Source organism: Drosophila montana, unplaced genomic scaffold (assembly GCF_035044405.1).
Source record: "Drosophila montana isolate Dmon_TW-CO22-7 unplaced genomic scaffold, ASM3504440v1 contig_3833_1, whole genome shotgun sequence".
NCBI classification, from domain to species: Eukaryota; Metazoa; Arthropoda; class Insecta; order Diptera; family Drosophilidae; genus Drosophila; species Drosophila montana.
In genome coordinates, this window is record NW_026998704.1 from 2,850,504 (window position 1) to 2,864,496 (window position 13,993).

The 13,993-nt window shown below is 38.8% G+C and overlaps 1 protein-coding gene across 4 annotated transcripts in view; it reads right to left on the reverse strand.

Annotated features, from left to right (window-relative positions):
* The window catches only part of pdm3 (pou domain motif 3), a 93,746-nt gene extending 81,169 nt beyond the window's left edge, over nucleotides 1–12,577 (reverse strand). For all 4 annotated transcript variants that reach the window (XM_064695875.1, XM_064695874.1, XM_064695873.1 and 1 more), the window contains exon 1: nucleotides 12,419–12,577. The gene's annotated coding sequence lies outside the window, so the exon portion shown is untranslated. The remainder of the gene's footprint in view (nucleotides 1–12,418) is intronic.
* Nucleotides 12,578–13,993: the final 1,416 nt, after the last annotated feature.

Here is a 13,993-nt window from a genome sequence, read left to right on the forward strand (position 1 = left end):
TTTGCTTATGAATGAAGCAAACAAAGTTCATGAATGGAAGGCGGCGGCGACGCTGGCGAAGATTGCACACAGATTGCGACTAAGTTTGTATGAAAAACACTCGCACACAGCCACACACTCGCACACTATACACGGGCAAGGCAAACAGACACACACACACGCCAAGTGGACGTCGCCGCATTAACAGCAGCGCAGCAAACGGCGGCAGCAGACAAACAGCAAAAAGCGTGCGAAAAATCAGCAGCAGCAGCAACCGCAGCCACGTGACGTCACACGCCTGACGAAGATGCGCACAAAAAGCAGCAGCAACAACAACAACAACAACAACAAGAACAACGACAACGACTGCGGGAAAAGAAAACAACTTATAAAGTTGTTAAAGCCTCAAATGCCGCCTCAGCTTAGACGTCTTGGCCACGGCCACGGCTGTGCGATTCCGCCCGAGTCTGTATCTCAACTTGGCCAACAGTTTGGCGCAACAGGCGTCGCCTTCGCTGGGTTACTTGGCTAAAAGCAGCAGGCGCACAGCACTGCCAAGGCGCAACGTCGACGTCGGCGGCGACGCCACTGTCGTCTTAATGTGACAGACGCGAGTGTAAGAGTTGTTATTGTTGTTGTCGCTGTTACTGTCGCTGTTACTGTTGTTGTTGTTGCTGTTGCTGTTGCTGTTGTTGTTGCAGTTGTTGTTGCTGGTGTCGGCATGACAAGCAGCTGAAAAAGAAGCGGAAAAGCAAAGCCCCAAAGACAAAGCTAAGCAAAAACACGGCAAGTATTGAGATGGGGCGGTTTTTATGGAATCAATTGAGGCATGTGGTTAAATTATAATTTTATATTAAACATCATTTAAAAAAAAACTAATTATTTAAATGAAGTATGCAATTGAAATGTTAGAGTTGCTATTGTAAGTAAACTTTTTGATAATGAATAAATAATTAATTTAACAATGTTAATGCATAGATAAAAAGGTAATGCAAAAACTTTAGAAGAAATATGACAAACATACATAAATGCAAGATAGAGAAATTTATAAAATAAATAATATTGCCTAATATTAAATTTGTAAATAAAATGTTAGTAAATATGATTGGTTAATAAATTTGCTTTAATATTGTACATTTTCTATATTTTAATTAAATTGTTAAGCCACTAAAAATAACTAGATATATATAATATATGTATATTTAATTGGTAATAGATAATAAGATGGGCAGACGGACATGGATATATCGACTCGGTTATTGATGCTGATCAAGAATATATATAGATTATTGGGTCGGAGATGCCTTATTATATGTGTTACTCATTTCATGACAAAATTATAATGTACAAGGCAATAATAAAAACAAAAACATTAAATCAGGTTTATTAAAGAATTCCATACAAACACCAAATTTTTAATGAGGATATATAAAGATAGATTAGTATATTTAACGTTTATTAAACAAACAGAAGTTTATTGAAAAAAAATAAAAGAAAAACCGTAAATTATATTATATCATTATGTAAAATTCGAAAAAAACACCGATTTTTAATGGGTATATATAAAGAATATTTATTCCTTTCTTCCAGAAACTTCTCTAAAACTGTTTGTAAATAACGTCCACGTCTGGAAACTGCCATTTGACAGCCCCTCAAACACACGTCAGTAAAAGCACACTCAAGCCATCAATTCTAACTGCCAAGGCGAAGTCTATTAGTATCTCAGTCGCTCACCTCACAGGTACAGTTCTTGACCTTCAGCTTCAATTTCAGTCAACGTGGCACGGCTCCTGCATACCAGCCACACACAAGTTGTAGCCACCAACTGATTTCTCAACTTGCCACTGGCAGCAGCATTCAAGTGGCCCATTAGGCGCACTTAAAACGCCCACAGTGCCGCACACCCACACACACACACACAGGCAAACAGCAAGTCAAATGGGAAAACTCTATTAAAACACCCACTAAAAGAAAAATTACAGACACTTGGCAGGCAGCTCAAAAAGCAGGACACCAGAGGCATGCAGCAAAAGATTTTAGCCAACTCTCTGCCCCGCCCGTTTACAAATCTTAAACACAAAAGAGCCGAAAAAAAAGAGGAAGAACTCCCTTCGTGTTGATGTTTTAACAAATAATTTTGGCACACGAGTTGGGGCACGCCACGCCCCGCTCCCACCTAAAACCTGGCGTAACATTTGCTATAAAAAAAAAGTGCTGCCACTTTGGCAAATTTGTGCTGAAATATGCAACAGGTTGTTTTGTCCTGCGAAACAGCTCCTTTTGTGGGTCTGTCTCGCTGCCTGTGTGTGTGTGTATCTGTGTGTCCCTTTTTGTGAATGAGCTCATAAAACGTTTTTCTTTTCACATTGCCCGGGTGTTGATGTCGTCGTCGTCGTCGTCGTTTGTCTGTCCTCTGGCCGTGTGTCCCTTTTCCTGACTGGCGTGCGCCCCAAGTTGCTCTTTAGTTTTCAATTTTTTGCTTTTTCACAACAACAACAACAAGAACAACAACTACATCCTTCACAGTATCTATGAAACGCTTTTGTGCAACTTTGGGTTAAACATTTTGCCATGGCAAGGGCAGCCTTTGATAGATACGGCTGCGGGATAGACCTGGCTCGGTATTCAACAGTCACCCACCCCACCCCACCCCACCCATCGACCCTCTGGCCCTGTCTAGAGCTGCTCATTTTGATTAAGTGCGAAACAATTAAGGCTACTGTTTGCTGCTGTTTATGTAGTTAATCGTGCCCAGGCCAGAATAAAGCGAGTTTCAGTTGGGAGCGCATAAACGGAAGATGGCCAAAACCAGAAACAGCTGTTCCCTCAACCACGAGTGTGGTTGAGGTGGAGTCAATGTGAAGATGAGATGAATAGTTGAAGGTGTCAATTGTTTATACTTGCAACTAGGAGGGAAAACATAAACCAGAGAGAAATCCAATGAGATACCAAAGCCAAAGGAGAATACTAAAGAAAAACACTTAAGATATATATATAAATATGATTGTATTTTGGGTTTGGGCTGTGCGTTGATCACCAGTCAATTAGTCAGTCAATCAGTCCGTCAGGACAAACAGCTATATATATAGATATAAAGTTAAAGTAGGTAAACTTTGATGAAATCATAATGAAATAACAAATTATTCAAAATGTTAAACAAAGTTGAATAACTGCAAGCAAAGAATGTTTATAACTAAAGAATCCTAGTTAAAAATCTAATATCTTAAATACTCTCTAAACTATCTAAGAATCTGCACGATATATTAATTACCGAAACCTTTAAGAACTATCTTAATTCATACTTTTAATAAGGTAAGCCCCAAGGATATATAAAATTAACAGCTCCATACTCAAATATGCCTAAGAACATAACATCTTGAAAACAACAAACAAACAAAAAAATAATATAACATATCAAATAAGTCAAACAAAGTTATCGGAAACATTTACAAATTCGGTTTCGATATTTTGTGCAAGCCTTCTTCAACTTGGAAAATGTGTGAAAGCGCATAGGCCCGAAGAGAATATTGTCTATAAGCCCCCTTTCGTTTGGCGGTTTTCAGTTTCGTATCGTCTTCTTTTTAGTGTTTTTCGTTTAATTTTTGTTAATTAAACGCAATTAAAACTGTCGCTCCTCTTGACATACTATTGCTGGCAACACATATAGAAGTACACGAGAGTCCGAGGAGAAGCTGAAGTAACATCTGCCCAGTTAATGAGACATGTCGCAGTCGTCACATGCTACTGACAACTGTCGAGCTAATTGCGCAATTAACTGCAAGACACGGAGAATGGACAGTGAGAGACAGAGAGAGAGAGAAAGAGAGAGAGAGTGACCGACAGATTGCCACATGTTGCATGCGATGGGGCACGGGACACACTGCAAATTTGTTTGTATTAAGTGTTGCAAAATCTCAAGCACTTAATTCACGCTTAGCTAAAGGTGTTGAAAGGCGGTCGCTGCACACAACACACAACATACACACCCACACACACACGAGCGTGTTGAAAAACTGAGTAGACCCCAAAGGCATTACAACCAGCCAAGTTAAACCAAATGCGAAAACCGCAAAAAAAAAACCGAACCGTACCGTACCCAACAAGCCAAAGGACTCGTAATGTGTGGTCCTTTTTTTCTAGCTATGCATATCCTGGAGTCCGCAGCTCATTTTGACTTTGGGCTGCAGAACAAGCTGCTTATCCTTTGGCTGAGCCTGGGCAAGAAAAATGTTAATTACCCTTTGTGTTTAAATAGACCCACACACATGGCACACACAGCCACACACGGACCTGCACTTCATCCGTTTGGCACACATGCCTGCCAAAAAAAAGGAGTTTCGCAAGGGTCAAAGTCGTTGGGCAGGAAAAAAAAGGACTTTGTGTTATTTGAAGCAATTAAAATTATTATTTTAATGTCAACACTTTGGTGGCCAGGATAATGCATGTAAAATGAAAACATTGCCAACGCCCACAAAAAGGCGGCGGGGCCCCAAATCCGTTAAATGTTTTTAAAGATTTTTGGCACAGTCCGCTTTCGCTCTCTCACTCTCACTCTCGCTCTCTCTTTCTCGCTCCGCTTTGATTCTTTTGCCGTCGGCAGTTGGCGGCAACTTTAACGACTTCGCTTTGGAGTTACTTTGGTTAAGTTTTGGGGTTGATTTTACGCCCGTGCCATGGCTTACCAGGCGTTGAGAAATTCCGTAAAGTGTTTTTACGGTATTTGCGCCAGCTCCAGCTTGGGGTTAGGTCAGGTTTTCCACCAACCTTCGCATATACTTTTTTTCTCTCTCTCAGTCCGCTTGAGAAATGTTTTTGGTTGCTTTGCGTTGCTTGCGGTTTAGTTTGCCCCTGTCTGTGTATGTGCATGAGTGTGTTTGTGTGTGTGTGTGTTTGGGGTCGGGAGCTTTTTGGGTTAGGTCCGGGGTGTATTGTTTCCTTTTGACTGTCAGAGGGGGAGTATGGGGCTGCACTGCAGATAAGCAGGTGTTACATTTTTATGGCCAAAGTGGCTAAGCAGCTTGTGCCGCGGGGCTTGTGGCATGTAAAGGCTCCAAGGGGCGAAAGAAGTGAGCTCTTTATTAAATTTATTTCTTTTTTATTTATCTGCTAACCTTGTAATCTTTGTTTAGATACTTATTTGTGGAATTCTTAAGAGGAATACTCCGGAACAGTTTTACGAGTAATGCTTAGTAGAACCCAAATTATATTTTAATTGCTATTTAATGTGCTGCTGGAAATTCTTAGAAATTTCTCTTTGGTATGTTTCGTTTTGATATTAAAATATTCCCTAATTCAACGTTTTTCTTAATTGATAAACTCAAAAAAAAAATGAATAAATTGTCTAATTACAAGATTTTCTTAGTTAATAAACTTAAAAGAAAAGTCATCTCATTTCTTGATTTTCTTAGTTAATAAACTCACACTTAACCAGTTTTGGGCAATTATATTTTAATAATAGTTATCTTGCGGGTTTTGTCATAAGTAAAAAAGTAAGAGTTAAAGTAAAGCTAAGTAAAATATTATAAAAAAAAGCTCATTTGAAGGATGGATACTTTACATTATGCTAATACACTCAACATTATCGGATAAATCAATTTAAAAATGTTCACTTATCCTTCTATATCTTTATCTATCTATCTATATTTATCAGCTTGTTATTCTTTCTGCACTTTTAATTAGCTTCGGACCCTCAGATCTGCAGTTTGTTGGAAAACACGAGACACTTACATAATCATTGACATTTATCTGATATCCATCCATCAAGCAAGCGGCTGGCTACCAAAATTCACCCCTTAAGAATGTCGCTCTTGATATAGTCTATAGGAACTTGGTGCGTTGGGCACTTTGACACACGCAATGGGCTATGAAGAACTTTAATTGTTAATTGAGCAAAATACTTTTTGGTTACAAAACGACCAACAAAAAAAAATGAGGAAAAAATTAATTATGGTTTCATGTTTGGTTTTAAGGTCTCGCTCATTGCTGGAATGCGCCGAAGTGAAAACGCAAAGCATAAATTATTTAATTGCTAATTAAGAATGAGCAAAAACAATAATAACAACAATAACCGAATGTAATGAATTAGAAGTGAAGGCGAATCGAAGGCATTTCTAGCGTGTGACAATTCGCATTAATTATAGAAAATGGCTCCAAAAACTAAGCCATTAAAATGTTGGCTGCTTGTGCGGCAGTGGTTGGGTGTGAGGGGGCAGGGGTATGAGGGAAGAGATGAAGAGCGATCAGGGCAATTTATTGGTGGTGTAGGGACGAAGTGGGGGCCCGGCGCTAGTTGAAATGAAAGTGCGCATCAGAAGACGAACAGCGCATCTCATGATCAAACGGTCTCTCTCTCTCGCTCTCATTTCGTGCCTTGATGCCGCTCTTTGCGTGTCTGCGACGCCTGGCCAGAGCGTGAGAGATGGACAGAGAGACGAGGATCGGGGCAGCTGGCCGTGTGCCGTTTCCATTTGGACACTTGTGACATTTTCTTAATTGAAATGATGCGCGTTCGTTGATAAAAATTCGTTTGCAAACTGCGTGTGAGTGTGTGTGTGTGTGTGTGAGCGTGTGTGTGTATGTGTGCGTATCTTTCTCTCTTTGCACGTTTTGTGTTGATTATTATTACTGTTCATTATTGTTCATTATTAAATGAGCGTGTAGAAGTGGACATTCTGTGCATTTAGCACTTTGGACCGTCGCAGAAAGTTTTCGGGCATTTTTCGTGTGGGCTTTGAGGCATGCGAGTTGAGGCACTTGCGGCGAGTGGCATTGCTCCAGAGTTGTGGCATCTGAATCGTGCGATTAACAAAGGCTCAACTTAATTAAAAACTTAACCGTTATATGAGCTCCACTGAGGTACTTAGGAATATGCAATGCAAAATAGTTCTTCAAAATCCTCAAGGCTTTATGTAATGGGTAGAAATAGTTATATGCAGACAAAAAATACAATATAGAGCAATTGCTCATTATATCAATAATTCGACTATATTCTTGATTAGATTAAGAGTCGAGTTGACCTTTAACTGCATGGATTTACTGTGGCTCATAGCTTATTGCAATCAGTACTTTAAAAAAACGTTAAGCAGCTAAATCTAAATTGAGTAAGATATGGGAATTGGTTCAATTTCACAAAATACATAAATGCATAAGTTTTGCTTATGGTGAAATAATTTGAAACTAGATATTTCTTTGTTTCAGAAATGATATAATTGTGGATATATTTTGTGAAGTAGGATTAGTAATATGTGTTATTATTGGGATATTGTTTTCAAAAATTCTATATTTTGTGCAATACAACTTTTCAAGGAAAGTTCAGAAGAACTCAAGAGTTCTCAGCTCCTACTTTGACTATTCCATCAACTCGATTCCTAATGGAATAAGTCTTTTATTCCAACCCATCTTCTCCTAGCACTCGCTCTTCTAAAATTGAATATAATAGCCCTATACCAAACATTTCTTCAGTCAACAAAAAAATATGTATGTATGTTTTTAAGCATTGTTATGAGTACAAATCTAATTAAGAACAAAACTAAATTAAACTAACTTCTGCTTCTTCCCCTTAACATATACTTTAATAACATTTTTAGCCTGTTTTGCGTACGTTTTCCTTTTCACATTTGAAATGCTGGCAGAAACGCATTTCCTGGGCGCCGCCCACAAGCCCGTAATAAAAATGCAAGCATAAAAACCTCTCAGCTTGTAAATTGGCCGCACATCAAAAGCCGAAAATCCTTTTAAGATGCTCCTGCTCCGACTCCTCCCCCGGCTCCTGCTCCGACTCCTCCCCCGGCTCCTGCTCCGACTCGCCTCGTTCCTTGCCTTTCGCATGCATTTACGAGCAGTAATTATTCTTTTTAATTTTGTTTAATCTGAAGACCCTCTGTGCACTTGGCCAGGTTGAGTTACATGTTTCGGGAGATCTCATGATGCACGCATGCGGCAAGGTGGGGAGGGGAGTCGGGGGCGGAGTTGCAGCTCATTAGCCGGTGGGCGGTTTTAGCCAGCTGCACGCCAAAATATCTGCACATAATTACGCACTTTTTCTTCTTCTTCTTCTTCTTCTTCTTTCTGCTGCCTTTTATTTTGTGTTGGCGGCTTTTACGATTTGCCTACTTAAAGTGACAACGTGACGCCGGATGAGGCGCTAGCCGACGAGGGCGGCGGGGCACCACAGTTGTCCAGGGGCGGAGGGGGCAGTGGGGAGTGGGGCAAGTCAGGCGGATCGCAATTGTCGCTGGCTTTTGGTTATTTTTAATGTCTGCTGCCTGTTTGCTGATTTTCGTAGCCGTTTCTTGTGCCGCACTTGCAGCATTTTTATGCGTTCGTCATCCGTTTGTCATAAAAAAGCAGCAACAACTACAACAACCGCAGCAACAACAAAAACAACAACCTGGAGAGCAGCAACAACAACTTTTAATTTTAATTTAATATCTAATAATTGTTGGTTTTCTTTGCTTTGTAATTTTTCGTGCTGCAATTTATGCATTAAAACTTGGCGAGCTGCAGCAACAGGCGAACATTCGGACACACGACTTTAATGGATTTCTCTGATGATGCGCAATATCATTAAAATATCTTTGAAAAATGTTTTAATCAGGCTATACGTATGTGCAGTAGCATTTACAGTGAATGCACATTGCACATATTGTGGCTACAAATATTTAGGCACACAAATATATTTTCCGCGAATATCGAACCCGCAACCTTCGGTTTAGACAACACACAATATAAACACTAATTGTTTATACTGTCTTTGGTTTGGGTGTCTTTCTATACCCTTGTAGAGGGTACTACAATTTTGTCATGAAATGTGTAACTGCATAAAGTATATATATTCTGGATCTACATCAACAGTCGACTGTCCGTCTGTCTCTTTCTATGCGAACTAGTCTCTCATTATGGTATCTTGACCAAACTAGGCATTAGGTAGCTTCACTACGCTCTTAATATATATGCGAAATCTTATCAACATCGGATCACTGAATGATTTAGGGACAAGGAACGATCGATCGGTTATTGCTTGGCAAAATATTCTTTTCTCATTTGTTCTAATTTCATTAAACTTAACATTTACGAGCTTCTCTATTCCCAAATATCTGAAAATGGGAAATGTTTATAAGAGTATTAGGTGTTCGGCGTGCCGAGGATATCCCAAACATCTCGCTTTTTTATACATTTTTGATAAAAATGGATGATTGGTAATACAAATTTTAACACTTTGTTAATACATAATTAAGTATAAATATGTATATCACATAATAATTATTTATATAGATGAAATCTATATGAATATAAAAGATGTCTTAATATAAATAATAACAATAATTCTGAGCCAAACTCTCTTGAAAATTATTATGATTTCTTGTATTGTATAATTTATATTTTTAAATCTGTCTATCTATCTATCAATCTATCTATCTACTTATCTACCTATTAATTTTTCTATCTATCTATCAATCTATATATCCAAATATCTTCCTATCTACCTATCTGATCATCTAGCAATCTATCAATCTATTTATCTATCAATCTATCAATCTAATAATCTGTTAATTTATCCATCTACCTATCTATCTATCTATCCATCTAAAACTTCCAAAATTTCTTAGAATTGGAAATGCATGAAGCTGCCAATGCAATAGCCTAAATATTAAAATGTAGCATGAGAAATCGGCATTTTAATAGATTAGTTCTCACTTAAGTTTAAAATATCGATCTAATTCAAAATCCTGTACATTTTGAATAGCTTGAGCAAATGTTTTAAACCTGATCCAAGCCGACAAACCACATTTACCGACAATTTTAGCAAGCTAGTGTTTTCCACATATATGAATTTAGCTTAAAAAAAAAATTGTTTCAAAATCAATTAATATTTATATTTATTTAGATAACCACCTTTACCTTTATAACTCTCAACCGCACCGACGGCTTTTTACCCTCGATCTTTTCCAGTTCAACTGGAAAATGCAACAAAATAATCAAAAAAGAAAAAGCTGCTGTGAAAACGTTGTTAAAAAACAAACGAATCGCTTAATTAGCGTGTAAAAATAGAATAAAACTGATAAACTCATTACATGCAAATGCTCAAGAATTGAGAATTGAGAAAATGCGAATTAAAATTAGGTTCCTCCGAGTGTCATTGGGATGTAATTTTCAAGCGGCTGGCGCATAAATTTATGTGCTACGAATCTCTAAACAGTCGGGCCAACTAAATAATTACGCGATAACTAGCCGTGGAAAACGAGTTGCAGCCTGAGCTGCCCCATCCGGCCCCCCCACTTGGCAACAATGCAAACTAAACTCTGTATTAATTTGCAATTAATGCAGCTAATTATATTTAATTAAATGAACGAGCCAAGCGGCAGCGGCGAACAATGCAAAAAACGCAAGCGGAGTGCTCGAGTCGAGCGCATACCCTATAGATACTTTGTAGCCAGTTACAGATACAGATACAGATACAGATACAGATACAGATGCAAACGATAATTTGTGGAGCTTGGACACACTGGGAAAAATGTAACGCGCAGGTTGGCGGCGACTGCCAAATGAAACTGATTATTACTAATGCCATTGTAGTTGTTGTTGTTGTTGTTGTTGTTGTTGGTGGTGTGAATTGCTGCTTATTGTATCTGGCAGATACATTTTACAAGCGAACGGCGCGCGCGTATTTTGCAAAACGTCCGCGACTCATTCAAATGGCAATTGTAATATTTAGATATCTATTTTATTTTTTTCGTGGGGTGGCATTATTTGCAAGGCTTAGCACATTAAACTATTTATGTGTAGAGTTGCGTTTGTTTTTTTGTTGTCAGCAATTTTAGTATTTTAGTACCTCACAGATACATTTGAGCGGCTCATTGTTGCAAATTGCCAGCGCTGCGTCCGTAGCTAAACATATGATTAGTTTAGTTTAGCTGCCTGCTTTATTATTATTTATTGTATTTACTTTTATTATTAGATGGCCGCGTCTATTTTCGTGCTCGAAACAAATGGCAAACGGAGGGGGGAGTGGGAGTTCGCGCAGCTGGGGCAACATATTCTTGCATCATTTTGTGCCCCAAACGCATTGCACTCGAGAGTTAATAACGCTGCCGCGGCTGCAATTTATTTTGTTGTTGTTTGCCTCTTGAAAATTATGCTTAATTAATGCTATTAACGCTTTTATCTCATTGCATAAAAATCACATCAATTTATTGTATTACTGCATTACGATGTCAAGGCCAAGATTTGCATAAATCTTGCATTTGGCTGCAGTTCTTAAAGTGCGTTAGATGCAAATTTATTCGCCTGTGAAAATGCTCGCCATAAGCCTGACACTAATGATATTTTAAGAGCTGCTCATTGATTAAACTGCAATTAGCCTAGGATGTTGCCCAAGCAATACAACATGACACTCGATTTAAATGGGCATTCAAAAAGTGCACACTAGAAGACAAAAGTTGGAAAAGTTGAAGAGAAAAATTAAATAGTTATTTCATTAGGAATTATATTATTTAGCTAATGAACTGCCAGAAAGAGCAAAGTGTGGCATTAGTAACCGAATTCTCATATAAAGAATTCAAATATTAATAAAAAATTAACTTCAGCTTCATTATTTTTATAATACATATACATATTCATGAACCACTTGGAAACAGACGAAACACAGCGAATCGTGTAACCCCAAACTAATTGAGGGAACTGGATTCGAATATTGTCAACAAATCCTAAATCCTAACATATATCAAATTTCATTTCAAGAGCCGTTTTGTACAACTCGGAATTATTTGAAGTCGTTCGTGAACCAGTTCACAAATTTTATAATAATTATCATATGGTAAATAAAGAGTTAATAATTAAAATAAAATATTAAATAAATTAAAAAATATATTATATTGGATGCATTGAATATATACATATAATAACTGATATGCGGAAGCTTCAAATAGAAATTCCAATTTAAATAATTTTCTATTTAATATAAATCAAGATAAATATATCTCCTAAATAAGTAACTATTAGAATATTAGACCAAAAGTAAAAAAAGGATATCGAGCGAAGAACTGTTCTTTAACCTTTATAATTTGTCAAATTTATCTGAATATTGTAAGGAAATCTTTTCAAAATTTGATTCAAGCTAAGAACTTATCTTTTACCTTTAAGATTTTTCAATTTTTTCCTGATATTTTACTGAATTCTTATACAAAATGAAGTCTAGTTAGTTTGCATTCTGTTTAAAATGAGATTCAAACTAAGAACTGATATTTAACCTTTACGATTTTGCAGTTTTTACCAAAGATTTTAATGCAATAGCTTAACAAAAGAAGTGTAGTTGATGTACATTCTGGTGAAAATTAGATTTAAACAAAGTTACCGATTCACTGTTAAATATAATTCTTAAACAATTGCATTGTATCGCGGCATTTTTAAGTATTTAATCATAATATTTCTTTTTAATTACCGTCTTTTTGTAGAATCAAAGCAGCAATTAGGAATTTCCTGGAGCTCTCTAGTTTTTCAGATTTGTGTCAAAACTTGCAGCTTTTCTTATTTGTTTTGTTTTTGTTTGCTTTTTCACGTTAATTAGGATATTTTGGTATTTATTTGTTTGAGATTCTATCGAGAATTGCACCAAAGACGAAAATCACTTTCTGAGTTTTACTTGAACTGTAGGTCAAAGTTAAGATTGAAATACCGAAAAGAATTTATTGGGAAGAAAACACTGCGAAACGATCGGACAGGAATTGAGAGTAATTATTTGAATATTTTGATGCACTTTTTAAATCATACACACACAAAGATGCTGCAGTTGCAGTTTATAGTTGTTGTTGTTTGTTTGTTTGTTTGCTGGTTTGTTGGTTTGTTGCTGAGCCACACGCGACGATTTCTTGAGATAAGCGCGCGCGAAATCTTTGGAATACTTTTGCCAGGTTGCGCACTGCAGTTGCAGACTGCTGTTGCAGTTGCAGTTGCAGTTGCAGTGTTGCAGCTGTGAAATGTTGCTGCCTGGCACACGCCGGCAATGGAATGCAAAAATGCACACGCGTTGCTTTCTGTGTGTGTGCGCGTTCGAGTGTGTGCTTATGCGCGCTCAGCAGCGTGACGGTGCGTGAGTGGTACGTACAGGCGCAAAGTCGTCCACAGACTGAATGAACGTGTGGCGCACAAACGGCGCTTGGACCCCCAACAATCATCAACATAAGTAGCAAAGCGCGGCCACAACAACAGCAACAACAGCAACAGACCACGACAACTACAACGATGACGATGACGGCGACGACGACGGCAACGACGACTTACGACAAACACGAGCAAACAAAAATGTTGCCGAAGCCGCTGCCGAAGCCGAAGCAAATGGCCCAAGCCTCTGGAGGAGCAAGCGAGCGAGACACAACAGAGAGGGAGCGAGAGGGAAAGACAGAGAGCGCGAGCGAGAGCGAAAAACCAGACATAGTCAAAGCGACGTCGACGCAAGCAGCGAGTGGTTGTTTGAGTGGGTGAGAGGGGGTGGCTGGTTGGCCTGTGGTCTTGTCTCAGCTAATATGTGAAACAAAACGCGAGAAACGTCAGCAGCGCCGTTGACTGCGCAGGAGCAGCGCACACACAACATGCACCATTGAAATGCTCGCACTCGTCGTCGTATTTTACCGCCTCGCTGCTCCGCCCGCTGCCGAGTGTTGTTAAAATAAAAATAATGACGTCATTAAGCGCACAAATGAGCGCTGCTGCTGCCAACGACGACTGCAGCGGCGACTGCAACAGCGACTGCGACGTGGGCAGCATTTATAACTGTTTTCGGCGCAGGAGAAGTGCACACTTGACGAAGCTCCGGCCCCCCAGACTGAACGAGACAGAGAAAACTCGAAAGAGTGAGTGCGAGCGCGTGTGGGAGCACAGAGAGCAAACGCGCGTGCAGTGTGAGCGCAAATTTTGAGCAATTACTGTTGCTTCTCAATTCTTTTGGCCGGCACTCGTGGTGGGGCAAATGTGGTGGTGGGCATTGGAAGTGGGCATGCATTGATTACCAGTGCGTTTT